Source organism: Loxodonta africana, chromosome 10 (genome assembly GCF_030014295.1).
Source record: "Loxodonta africana isolate mLoxAfr1 chromosome 10, mLoxAfr1.hap2, whole genome shotgun sequence".
In the NCBI taxonomy this organism is placed as follows: domain Eukaryota; kingdom Metazoa; phylum Chordata; class Mammalia; order Proboscidea; family Elephantidae; genus Loxodonta; species Loxodonta africana.
Window position 1 is genome coordinate 109,856,109 of NC_087351.1, and position 13,495 is coordinate 109,869,603.

Consider the following 13,495-nt stretch of genomic DNA (forward strand, 5'->3'; position numbering starts at 1 on the left):
TGTAGCACTGGAAGTGCTCACTCATCTATGCCAAGAAATTTGGAAGACAGCAACCTGGCCTATCAACTGGAAGAGAGGCGTATTTATGCCCATTCCCAAGAAAGGCGATCCAACCGAATGCGGAAATTATCAAACAATATCATTAATATCACACGCAAGTAAAATTTTGCTGAAGATCATTCAAAAGGGGCCGCAGCAGTACATCGACAGGGAACAGTCAGAAATTCAAGCCAGATTCAGAAGACGACGTGGAACCAGGGATGTCATTGCTGATGTCAGATGGATTCTGGCTGAAAGCAGAGAGTACCAGAAAGATGTTTACCTGTGTTTTATTGATTGTGCAAAGGCATTCGACTGGATCATAACCGATTATGGATAACATTGCGAAGAATGGGAATTCCAGGACACTTAATTGTGCTCCTGAGGAATCTGTACATAGATCAAGAGGCAGTCGTTTGAACTGAACAAGGGGATACTGTGTGGTTTAAAGTCAGGAAAGGTTTAAAGTCAGGGTTGTATCTTTTCACCATATCTATTCAATCTGTATGCTGAGCACATAAGCCAAGAAGGTAGACTGTATGAAGAATGGGCATCAGGATTGGAGGAAGACTCGTTAACAACCTGTGTTATGCAGATGACACAACCCTGCTTGCTGAAAGTGAAGAGGACTTGAAGCACTTACTAAGGAAGATCAAAGACCACAGCCTTCGATATGGATTACACCTCAACATAGAGAAAACAAAAATCCTTACGACTGGACCAATGAGCAACATCATGATAAACGGAGAAAAGATTGAAGTTGTCAAGAATTTCCTTTTACATGGATCCACAATCAACGCCCATGGAAGCAGCAGTCAAGAAATCAAACGACACATTGCATTGGGGAAATGTGCTGCAAAAGATTTTAAAGTGTTAAAAGTGTTAAAAAGCGAAGATGTCACCTTGAAGACTAAGGTGTGCCTGACTCAAGCCATGGTGTTTTTAATCGCCCCATATGCATGCAAAAGCTGGACAATGAGTAAGAAGACCAAAGAAGAACTGATGCCTTTGAACTATGGTGCTGGCAAAGAATGTTGAATATACCACGGACTACCAAAACAACAAACAAATCTCTCGTGGAAGAAGTACAACCAAAATGTTCCTTAGAAGCAAAGATGGCGAGGCTACATCTGTCACATACTTTGGACATGTTATCAGGAGAGGTCAGTCCCTGGAGAAGCATATCATGCTTGGTAAAGTAGAGGGTCAGCAAAGACTCTCAACATGACGGACTGACACAGTGGCTGCAACAATGGGCTCAGGCATAACAATTGTGAGGATGGCGCAGGATCAGGCAGCATTTCATTCTGTTGCACACAGGGTCACTGTGTATCAGTACTGACTCGACGGCATCTAACAACAACAAATGTAGTGGACGAACAAAGACCATGACATTTAAAGTCATAATTTATATGAAGAAGACTGTCTAGTACTCATGAATCTGAAATTAATGATCAGACAAATACAACTCGCCACGTGGATTCACCCAGAGGCCTCTCCCCTATAATCTGCTCCTTCTGGCCTGGCCTCTGGGCGTGGTTCTACCCCGCCCAGCGGGCTCAGCGGCCCCTCCCCTCCCAAGGCCCAGCCTCCCTTATCACAAGAGCCAGCTTACAAACTGTCCCACTAGTCCGACTTTGTGCTTCTGTGCTTTTGGTCCTGCTCTCCCACTCCCAAAGAGCCCTGGTGGCAGAATGGTTGCATGCTCAGCTGGTAGCCAAAAGGTTTGCAGTTCAAACCTACCCAGCAGCTCTATGGGAGAAGGACCTGGCAATCTGCTTCTGTAAAGATTACAGCCTAGGAAACCCTATGGGGCAGTCCTACTCTGTCACACCAGGTTACAATGAGCCGAAGATGGACTCCATGGTACCCAACTCCCATTTCCTCCACTGTCTGTCAAACATGTACACGTCAAAACTCCAAAAATATCAATGTCTAGCAGATGTTTTTGCCCCATGTTAAAGCCAAGTACCTTTTTTCATTACAGGCAGTCGCCAGGTTACAAATGAGATCCATCCCTAAGTCTGTCTTTAAGCTGAATTTGTAGGTATGTTGGAACAGGTACGTACGGTTCTTATTTAGCATCAGTTAGTCAAATGCTTTGTCTTAGTGTGTAACATATATTTTACCTTTCTACGCAGATGGAACACTTCTAAAGCGTGCAATGTTTTCATGAGCGTCACAAAGTAGTGTGTGTGCTCGTTATTACAAACCATTGTATTCAACTCCAATTTTTAATATAACAGCAGTCCGTTCACAAATACCGTAAGTCAGACATTTGTAATCCAGGGGCTGCCTATATTTTGGATTTCAGTTTTGGCACTCCCTGAGTTCATTTATCCTCTGAGGACTAACGTGACATTCACAACCACACGCACCAAAGGCAGTACCATCAGCTGAGCTAAATAATGTCATTTCTGACTTTGACGAAGATACTTAAGGCCTTGACTAGGCTGAAATAAATTTTTTCACATCATTTACATAATTATTTGCTTATTTCTAGTTACTTTAATATGAGAGCTGACTAGAACTATTTAGCTCACCTTTGAAAAACATTATCCAAAAGGATGTGAAAGAGGAGGAAGAAAAGAGCTAGTTAAGAGTGAAACGACTGCCCCATGTGGTGGGATAATTTTTTAAATCATTCTTTGGGGAAAGAAGCCATGTTCTGGAGTGACAACACAACGGTGAGGGGTTTTCTGTTTGGCTTTTAGCATGGTAATCAAAATCTGTGAAGCCTTACCCATCTGAATATTTAAGACTAATTTTCTGTTATCATGACCAAACACCCATTACTTGAAAAATGTGAGGCACACTTTTGCAACTACACAGAGTCATGATAGAAATTTAATGTATCTAGTTTAACAGTTCTAGAATCTTTTTGAATTTAATATTCTTCACGCTACATAAACCCTCTAAAATAAATTTACCTCATAATCAAATCTGATCTGTCTATTGTTAAAATTGGGAGACCCACCAGTACAAACTTTCCTACCTGGCATCTAACTGGTCATATTATTTTAGCTTGAGTTGTACGAAGTGTGAAATCTTTCCAGGTCACCTTGAAATTTTCATCTAATTGGCCTTTCAAATAAACTATTCTGCAATGTTGGCTTTTGCTTAGTATAGTTAAGATTCATTACAGTTTACTCAGTGAATTTAAATAGAGATTTGTTATGCAACATCAAATCTCTTAGGTTTCCCCAAAAATTAATCACTATTTTGAACACAGAATGTTCTACTGTCAACACTTCTTATACAAATAAAAGGGCTATATTAATAAAATCTTCTTTTGGAGTAAAATTAAAATAAATCTGTAAATGTAGGTTAGAGTAGTGTATGACTGACTTTAGAAGACTGTAAGCGACAAGAGCCTGGGAGAAGGGCATCCAGTGAGTGAGTTTCACGGTGGACATGCTAGACCAACGTCTCCCTCCTGTTCTCGCGGCCCTCACAGTGCCCAGCACCACCTTGTGCACGGCCCCCGGCTGAGCACCAGGTAGTCAAGGGCAGTCAGGACCACAACCTCCCCATCTGACTCCAGGGCACCACGTCCTTCTGACCCTCACACTAGGGGCGTGTGGGGGGTACTAACCATATGGGTGACACTGTCAGAGGGAGTGACACCAAAACGACTGTCTGCAAAATTTTTGTGCAGTGCTTCCGCAGAAATCTATTTATTTTTATAAAAATATTCCTATAGTTCACTGCCAACAGTTGTGAGGATGGCACGGGACCAGGCAGTGTTTTGCTCTGTTGTACACAGGGTCACTACGGGTCGGAGCTGGCTCAATGGCACCTAACAACAACACAACATTCCTGTAGTTGTAACGACAATTTTTCCGAAGCCCAGCTTACACGTATCAGTATACCTACAAGACTAAAACTCTATGCTAACTTACTTTCTGAATCTTCTAATGCCCTCCAGTCAGAGCTGTTGCCCAGTTACAACGATGCTTCAAGTGTTTTTATCTGCACGTGCTACAAGCACGCACTGCTGCTTTCGTTGCTGCTGGTGTTTTTACAGTCACTAATTTTGTCAAATATTCTGGTGTTTTAGCTACAATACTGTGGTAATTAGCAATGGGGGTGAGTAACGCCATGAGTTACCACATCGGGTGACACCAACCCTAGTTACATCACTGCAGATGTGCGCAGTAAATATGTTTGAGTGACGGTACTCCTTCTTCAGCTTGGTACTTGTAAATGTAACTTATGAGAAATGTCCTTAAATGAAAACATCAAAAGCACTGGGCTGAGTTTTACTAGCTTTCAAAATTACTTTATTCTCCTTGAGAATCCCCATTCTTAAATTTGATGGACTATTTAAATCTGGTACCCTTCACAATGTATTTGTTCACTTACATGAGAAAGAACTTGAAGGAAAAGTAAAGGAAGGACCCATCAGGATATAAAAAGTCATCTATTCTTAGCTGTTTCCTACTCCTTGGACGAGGGAAAAAATAGAAGCATTCAATAATATGAAAAAATAGTAAATTAGTAATGGAAAAAATCTTTCCTAGTTGAATCAGAACACACATGGCAAACTCTGAGACCATTCTGTCAGAAGGGTCGATGTAGATCATCACAGACACCTGATGGGATGACTGTGGCGTCCCATGTTCCCATTCATTCACGCGTCTACGGTGGGACAGGCACCCTGCACGGAGAAGGAGAAAACACAGACGGGGCCCTGTCCTCACAGAGCTGACAGTCTAAGGGAAAGGGGACGTCACACGGGTAGTTACGTGTGTGTGCGCATGCACCGAAAGCTACCGAAGGGGAAGGACGTGGTGGGCACAGTGGTGACACCCACATAAAAGGCGTATAGGGACAGCCTTCCTGAGAAGGGGATGTATAAACTGAAAGGTAAGTAGAAGTGAACTACTATCTATAATTCTCAGATTTTGAAATTATAGAATAGGTAAATTCCATTAAAAAAATCAAATGTTTATAAAGCGGTTCAGTCTTAAACATCAATTCAACATTTCATTTTATAGGTTGTACAGAAAATAAACTTCACTACAATTCTAAGGTATTGAACTTTTTGTTGTATAATACTGCTGTTGCTAGGTGTCATCAAGTCAGTGCTGACTCATAGTGACCCTGTGTACTCCAGAACGAAACACTGCCCGGTCCTGCACCATCCTCACAATCGTTGCTATGTTTGAGACCACTGTTGTAGCCACGGCATCAATCCATCTTGTTGAGGGTCCTCCTCTCCTTAGCTGATCCTCTACTTTACCAAGCATGATGTCATTCTTCAAGGACTGGTTCCTTCTGATAACACGTCCAAAGTATGTGAGACAGTCTTGCCACTCTCGCTTCTAAGAAGCATTCTGGCTGTACTTCTTCCAAGACAGATTTGATTGTTCTTTTGGCAGTCCACGGTATATTCAATTTTCTTTGCAAACATCCTAATTCAAAGGCATCAATTCTTCTTTGGTCTTCCTTATTCATTGTCCAGCTTTTGCATGCAAATGAGGCAACTGAAAATAGCATGGCTTGTACAGTAATAGTGCTTGATAAATATTAACTGAATTGAGTGGGTTGCTAGCCAGAGTTTAGAAAATGTGTTTGTTAAAAACATATTTTTCTCTTAGCACATCTTTTCCTAGCACCAGATTCTATCTGCACACCAAATGACTTCCAGGCCTTAAATTACATTTCAAAATTATCTTTATTAAAGGTGATATAAGAGCTGTTTTCTATAACTGATCCATTGAAAGCCTTGTTCTAAGTTAATATTATACTGTATACAGAATTTTTAAATGAGTAAATTTGAAAGCAGGGAGTGAATCTGCTCTACAAGATTTGAAGTTCCAAGTTGTAATAAACCACATCACACATATGCAGAAATGATAAAACCATCCACCATTCTTAGACATTCTCAGAAGCTCAGCTGGGGGAAAAACAAGGAATGTTTGAGGAACTGTGGATTTTGAGTTAAGGGTCTTAACTAAGAAAGATCCCTGCACTCTGGGCAAGGCACCCCCTGGCTGAGGGTGAGAGAAGGCCATCAAGAAGGGCAGCAGACAGCCCTCAGCGGGGAGGGAGGAAGGGCCTGCCGGGCCTACACAGACCCAGCTCTGACACTTAGCTCCACACCATGGGGCTGAATTTCCCCATCAGTGGCCAGGTGGGTTGCAAATCAGATTAGTTCTTGAAGTTTCAGCATTTTATGATCTATGTCTTCAATAGTCCAAGAGGCATCTCCTTCTCACCAGAAGGTAACCCAAGCCCCACTGCCAGCCTTTCTTTGCAAAATGTTTCACCTCAGCCTCTTCTGCTCTGGGGGACACATTTCACTGCCGCAGCAGGAGCCTCGAAGACAGCAGTGTTGGCTTTCTTACGTAGATGTCCCAGAGCTGAGCACAAGCTGTGTGGGGCACCTCAGAGGGCTCCTTATCCCAATACGAGGGTCTAAAGACCCTTGTCAAAGAATCCTAATTAACGAATCTGCCTGTGAAATGCCATCCTGTAGCATATGTAGGGCTCATCGAAGCATGACAATCTGTCATTTTTAATTGAATATCATGTCTGTTTTTGACAAGTCAAGATACTGTCCTCCTTCAATTAATTTTTTTCCTCCTAAACCAAAGAACAATTTTAACGAGATTACACTGCTGAATTCATTTTTAGTTTATCACAGACTTCTAATATTAGTGCCCATTTCACTTGCCGTAAATTGACGAGCCCTCATCTTGACCTGAACGGCAGTGAACAAAGAATACTAGGTTTCTTCCTTCAGGGTTTTATCCCATCTAAACTACGTAGGGAACGTGAGGGCAAACTCTTTGCCGAGGCGCCTGCCTTAGAGGCCTGATGAAGTGAAGCCCTTAGGTAGACAGCGTCTAGATGACCAGACTCCTCAGATCAAGAAAAATCTGGCTCCTCCACAATCTAAAAGCAAAAAACTTTCTCCATCTGAAAGGTTACTTCTAAGACTCTTCTGATGCGGTTCTCTCTTAAGTAGGATAATTCAATTCTCTCTCACAAGTAGAAACACATTTATCCTGGGTTTTCTATTCAGGCCAAAGAGAAACTTCTGAAGACTGTATTCTTGATCCCCTTCTCATGTTCTGGATTCTCCCACGTGCTTACTGAGCAACAGGGTCCAGGTGCTACCAGATCTGTCCCCTGGCGTTCTTGCTTCCCTGTCACATTTAAAAACCATCCCCAAACCTGCCACAAACCCATCACTCCCAAGTTATCTAGCCAGTGCCTGAGCTCCTGTTACATGCTGAGCCAAGATACAGCGCTGAGAAACAGCTTCCTGCCCTTGGAGAGCTCTTGGTCTAGGTGGAGACAGGCGGGGACGAAGTACCGCGAAGTTGCCCTCGCTAACAGCCGCAGAATTCGGGTGGCACCACCAGCATATGTCCCTCCCTCTTGTCAATCGGTACAGACAGCGGCTGGGCAGGAGACAGGAGGCACAGGTGGCGGCATCTGTGTCGGGAACAAAGACCAGGCAGGTGGCACAAGTGTGTTCGTCCAGGCCAAGGGCAGACAAAGCCCCCCATCTGTTTTTGTATCTAAAGTTTCACTGGACCACAGTCACACCCATTCCTTTATGTACTCTCTGCAACAGCAGAGCCACCCACTGGCACACAAAGCTTAAGATGCTACGGCCTGGCCTTACCCCTGGCCCGGGCTGTTAGCAGCCCCTTCCTCTTCCGGCCGTGCCTTTGCTCCTGCCCATGCTGCCAACTTTCATGAGTGCGTGTGAGTGTGTGTCAGTGTGTGTATGTCTGTGTGTGAGAGAGAGGCAGGAGAGAATGCCTCTGTGTGTCCTGCTATGCCCTGAACTAGCTCCTCACTCACCAGATCTCCCAGTGCTCTGTTCTGATTCAACAGAGACCTTCTGGAGACGTCCTTCCTGCCTGCAGCATAGTCTCTGTCCTTACTGAAAGCTTATGTCTTACTGAAGACTTGACACGAGCTCCCGTCCGCATACAGACACTCATCAGTGCTACAACCAGTCCGGCTTCACCCACAGCTTCTCACCTTCCCTCTTCCCTCGAGGTGAAGCCATGCACCCAACAAGCGCTGATGGCGTGCCCACTAGGTTCCAGCCACCCGAACCACTGGTCGACACACACATGCACGCAGTCCTAATCTCCCCTTTGTGTTTGTCTGCTGAGTAAACTACATTTGTCATCGTTGATAGTTGCTGTTGAGTCGATTCCAACTCATGGCGACCATGTGTGCAGAGTAGAACTGCCCCATAGGGTTTTCTTGGTTGTAATCTTTATGAAAGCAGATCTTCAGGCCTTTCTTCCAAGGCACCTCTGGGTGGGTTTGAACCACCAACCTTTGGCTAGTAGTTTAGTGCTTAACCATGTGCACCACCCAGAACCAAAACCAAACCAAACCCATTACCGTTAAGTAGATTCCAACTCAAGGCAACCCTATAGGACAGAGTAGAACTGCCCCATTGAGTTTCCAAGGAACACCCGGTGGATTTGAACTGCCAACCCTTTTGGTTAGCAGCTGTAGCACTTCACCACTATGCCACCAGGGTGCGCCACTCAGGGACATCTATATGTTAGATTGAGAGTCTATCATTTCGGGGTGATGAAAGTGTTCTACAATCAAACAGTGGTGATGGTGCACAACTCTGAGCACACTGAAAACCACTGAATTATACACTTTAACAGGGTGAATTTTATAGTATGTGAATTTTATCTCAATGAAGCTGTTACTTAAAAATTTTTAAAAAGCCTGATTAGCAAATAAAAGTATGAATTTTGTACGCTTTCCATCTCTAGCATGTGATAAAAGGCCATCTCCAATACTGCTGAATGAAAACACTAAGGATTCCAGTAACTAGGCTACATAACAAATTGCTCCAAAATGTAGTGGCACAAACACCCACTTGCCACATTCACAGATTCTGTGGGCCTGGAACCTGGACAGGATACAGCAGGGGTGGCACAGCTCTGCTCCACAGAATTTGGGACCCGAGATGGGAGGCAGGAAAGGTAGAATCGTTGGAAGGGCCGATGGCTCACATGTCGGGAGCTGCTGACTAGGGGCCTCCAAACTGCTCCATGAGGGACTCTCTGGGGGTGTCTCTGTAGAGTTTGGGCTTTCTCACAGCATGGTGGCTGGCTGGCTTTCTCCAGAGCGAGTGTCCCAAAAGGAGAAGCCAGGCAAAAACTGTACCTTTTTTGGCCACATAAACCAGAGACTCCATCAGTCTGAGACCAGAACTAGATGGTACCCAGCTACCACCAATGACCACTCTGACAGGGAACACAACAGAGAGTCCCTGACGGAACAGGAGAAAAGTGGGTGTAGAACACAAATTCTGGTAGAAAGACCAGACTTAATGGTCTGACTGAGACTGGAGGAACTCTAGAAGACATGGCCTCAGGACTTTCTGTTAACCCAGAACTAAACCATTCCCGGAGCTAACTCTTCAGACAAAGATCAGACTGGACTATAAGACATAAAATGATACTCATGAAGAGTGTGCTTCTGAAAAAAAAAAAAAAAAAAAGAGCGTGCTTCTTAGCTCAAGTAGATGCATGAGACTAAATGGGCAGCTCCTGTTCAGAGGCGAGATGAGAAGGCAAAAAGGGACAGGAGCTGGCTGAATGGACATGAGGAATCCAGGGTAGAAAGGAGGAGTGTGCTGACATTATAGGGATAGCAACTAGGATCACACAACAACGTGTGTATAAATTTCTGTATGAGAAACTAACTTGAGCTGTAAACTTTTACTTAAAGCACAACAAAATTAAAAAACTCTGCCCTTTTTAAGACCTAGCCCGCAAGTCACCAAGCATCACTTCTGCCATGCTCTATGAGTGAGGCAGTCACAGACCCAGCCCAGACCCAAAGGAAAGGGATAGCGACACCCACCTCTTGGTCAAAGTCCCGTTGTAAGAACATGTAGGATGAGAGATGTTATTGAGTCCATTTAGGAAAATAACACTCTCCCACACCAAAATCTCAATCTTGAAGACTGGCAAAGTAAAAACCTGGGTTAACTGGCATCTGACTAAAAATTAATCTGTATCAACCCTTGTAAGTTGAGCCTCTTCCAAATATTACCCTGCGTCTTGCCTTAGTTAAATACAGGACAGCGACCTTGATTTAATCTGTGACGATCAGGGTCACTGCTGGGTGATCACTGGTCACTTCAGCTTTTCTGGAGAACACCACAGACAGGCTGCAGGCCAGTACACAAGCCCTGATCTCGGGTTCTGTGCTCATCACAGCCACAGCATGTGGCCTGGGGGCAGAGGTCATGCCCTCCTCCCCTGAGGATGTCTCCGACAAACTGCATGGAAGTTTAAAGAACGATAGAAGAGAGCAGGATGGGAAGACAGGGATTTTCTAAGTTCTAAATTAGTGAGTTCTATTCCCGTTATTATGACAGGCCCCTCCTGATAAAAGAAAAACAAATGGAGAGCAAACCTCTTCTGCTGGGAACGCGATCCTTAGGAGAACAGAAAGCCAGGAGCAGCCCAGAGCCAGGTTTCTGATCCGAAATCTGGTTCCAACCAGCTTCGGGACCTTAACCAAGTGGCATAACTTCTTTGGCCTCAGTTTCCTCATCTGTAAAATAATAAAGGGATGGAATTAGATTCCTAACTGAGGTCTGTAGGCAAGTGACCGAGACATGCCTGCTCACGGGCACCTGGAAAGTTAGACCCCCTGTGAAGTTTTTATAAATCAGCTGCCGTTGAGTTGACTCTGACTCCTGGCGAGCCCAAGCGTGCAGGGTACAGCTGCTCCTCAGGGTCTTCAAGTCTGTGACCTTTCGGAAGCACATCGCTAGGACTGTCTTTTCAAGGCCTCTCTGGGTGGGTTCAAACTACCAACCTTTCGGCTAGTAGCTGAGTGCTTAACTGTGCCACGGCAATACAATGGACTACTTTTGTATGGCCTTTCTTGCCATGGTCTTGTAATTCCCACCCAAGTGACTGGGTGGGACTTGCAAATAAAATAACTGTGGCCCACCAAGGGGACTGGTCAGCTTTGCCATTCTGCTAGGCTTAAAAGAGAGCCAATTCCAGAAGAGAGAGAGGATCCCGCCACCACCAGGAAGAAGAGACAAGAGCAGAGCGTGTCCTTTGGAGGCTTGCTAGACGAGGAGGGTACCTCTGGGCACTTAGCAGAGCCAGGCTGCTGGTCCTTGGAGCTAGAGCTGAGCACCTGTGGGCCAAAGCTTACTGGCCGAGTGGGGCAGAGCTTAAAGACCTTTGTAACACTTGCCTGAGCAGGGCAGAGGCCAAAGGGCCAGAGAGGTGTACCTGCGAGCACAGCTGAGAAGAGCCCGTCCTGATGGAAGAGCTGTATCCTGAGAGTTCCTGAACCCAAACTGTAACCTGCTACTTCCCAAATAAACCCCATAATCGTGGAATATTGTCTATGAGTTCTGTGTGGCCACTGCGAGGAATCACAGAACCCAGTAGAGAAGTAGAGTGCTGTGGGAGGGACGGCTGGTGTCAGAATCAGTAAAGATGGTGGAGAGAGGAGGCATGTCTGACCTCCGCCTCAGAGAAATCAGCCTGGGGCTGCTGATCTTGGTTCTTCTTCCCCCTTGTGAAGTTAGAGGAGGTCAGATGACTCTGCGTCAAGCCATTCCAGCCACTTAGGGACTCTCGAAATTTAACTATATGACCTGAATGTTTATTAACAAAGAGAGTGAATGCCACACGAGTGTAAAAAGTGTTCCTAGAGCCTGGCCTGGCCCTCTCACAGGGGCACCTGCCTCAGCAGCTATTACCCTGTCTGGGGTTGCCGGGCAGCTTCCACCACCCCCACCTCCAGACCCAGGCCTCCTCTGCACTCAGGATGTGTAGGTGCGTTTACAAATGTTAACAAACAGACATTTCGGTCCCACGCAATCAAGATATCCACAGAGTTTACATGACCAAGGGGAACCGGTTTTCAAAGAAACTATGCTACAAATATTTCTAAGAAACAGCAAACAAATTACTATAAACATAGTGGGTACACATCCAGTAATTATCACAAGTTTGGCATTTTGGATATGGGTCTAACATGGGCCTCCTTCCCCAAAGCCAACCGTTGTAGTATCCTACAAACAGAAAAGGCAAGGCTGCCACCCAGGAAGTCAGGCCTTCTGCTAGAGCCCTGTGGTGTATGACTAAAAAACACTCCTCAGGTGGATGAGAAGGCTCCTCCCAGAACCCTCCAGCACAATGGTGGGCTGCAGCCATGCTAGCCAGCCTCAGGAAGCGCTGACATGCCACCTCCCCTCAGTCTGCACCACACCACAGACCAGGTGTCAGGATGTCACACAGAGGCTCGTTCCCCAAATACCCAGGCAGATGTCACCAGAGAAGGAGCTGAGCTGAATGGATCGCCCTGGTAAAGGGGAGGAAGGATGTGCTTCACGTGGGATGCGGAATTTGCTTACACTCCTCGTGAACGCAGGCTCTCAGCTGGAAAATCTCACTCAACACCAGAAGGTTCAGAACCCATTCACAAGCTTTCAGAATGCATTCAGTTGCCATGGTAACCCTGACATTCCATTTCTTGGCACTGGACATATAAATTACCACCCATAATGCATTTAATACAGTTCGGGGCTGCTGAGACATAGCAAAATAAATCTGAGTTCTGGCTATTTGCTTCCCACTTAGATAAACCAAGTGGAGCAGCTGGAGGTTGTATCCAGCTCACCACAAGAACAGGCACAGACCTCCTCACGTCCAAAATCACCCGTATGAAGGCAAAAGAAGAACTAAGGAAATCAGTCTTCATCACTAGCGCCATAGGGCTGACATTTTGTAAAACAAGATGCCCCAGGCCTGACTGACAGCCTTAAGTTAAAGGGACAAACACACCGTGTCCATATCTACATCTCTGAAATTCGACTATGTTTAGCAAGCCACAGGAAAAGCCGATCTCTTTAAAGAACATTTTCACGAATTTATCTAGAGGGCAGCTGTCAACACTCAATAGGATGATCCTTTAAATGTCAAAATTGTCACCAACAAGAAGCGAAAGTTTTACTTCTTAGGTTCAGAAGAGATCTATCCATCGTATTCCTCACCTTCGCTAGGCATACCCGTTAACGTGCACATCCTATGTGTGATTCCCAGAGTCCCTGCCCTTCTTCCCGTCTACCATCTGAACACAGAAAGGCAAACAAAATCAGCATGTGCGAGCTGCAGGGTACCTTCTGTTTCCCGTTCCCGGCAAGGCCGGCGCACCGGGAACTTAGCCGAGCTGCTGCGGAGCCTGCCTGCGCTGGCCCCGGGGTCCTGGAAAACCGCTCACGTTCTCGTCACTGGACCTCTAGGTGTGGAGAGCCCTGCCTTCATTATCTCCTCCTGCAAACTGCAGGCAATGGTCAGCAGTCGTGGAGGGGAGCAGAAGGCTCCCGCACGGGCTGCTTCCACAGTCCCGGGGACTTTGGTAACCGCTGCATTGCAGTCTTTCTGAAAGCGACCAGCCTCAGAAGCAAGAC

At 45.5% G+C, this 13,495-nt stretch overlaps 1 protein-coding gene across 7 annotated transcripts in view; it reads right to left on the reverse strand.

Annotated features, from left to right (window-relative positions):
- The window catches only part of TRAF3 (TNF receptor associated factor 3), a 130,858-nt gene that overhangs the window by 80,785 nt on the left and 36,578 nt on the right, over nucleotides 1–13,495 (reverse strand). For 6 of the 7 annotated variants that reach the window (XM_064292936.1, XM_064292938.1, XM_064292937.1 and 3 more), the window contains exon 2: nucleotides 10,468–10,608. The exons of the other annotated variant lie outside the window; for it this stretch is intronic. The gene's annotated coding sequence lies outside the window, so the exon portion shown is untranslated. The remainder of the gene's footprint in view (nucleotides 1–10,467; nucleotides 10,609–13,495) is intronic. 7 annotated transcript variants of the gene reach the window in all.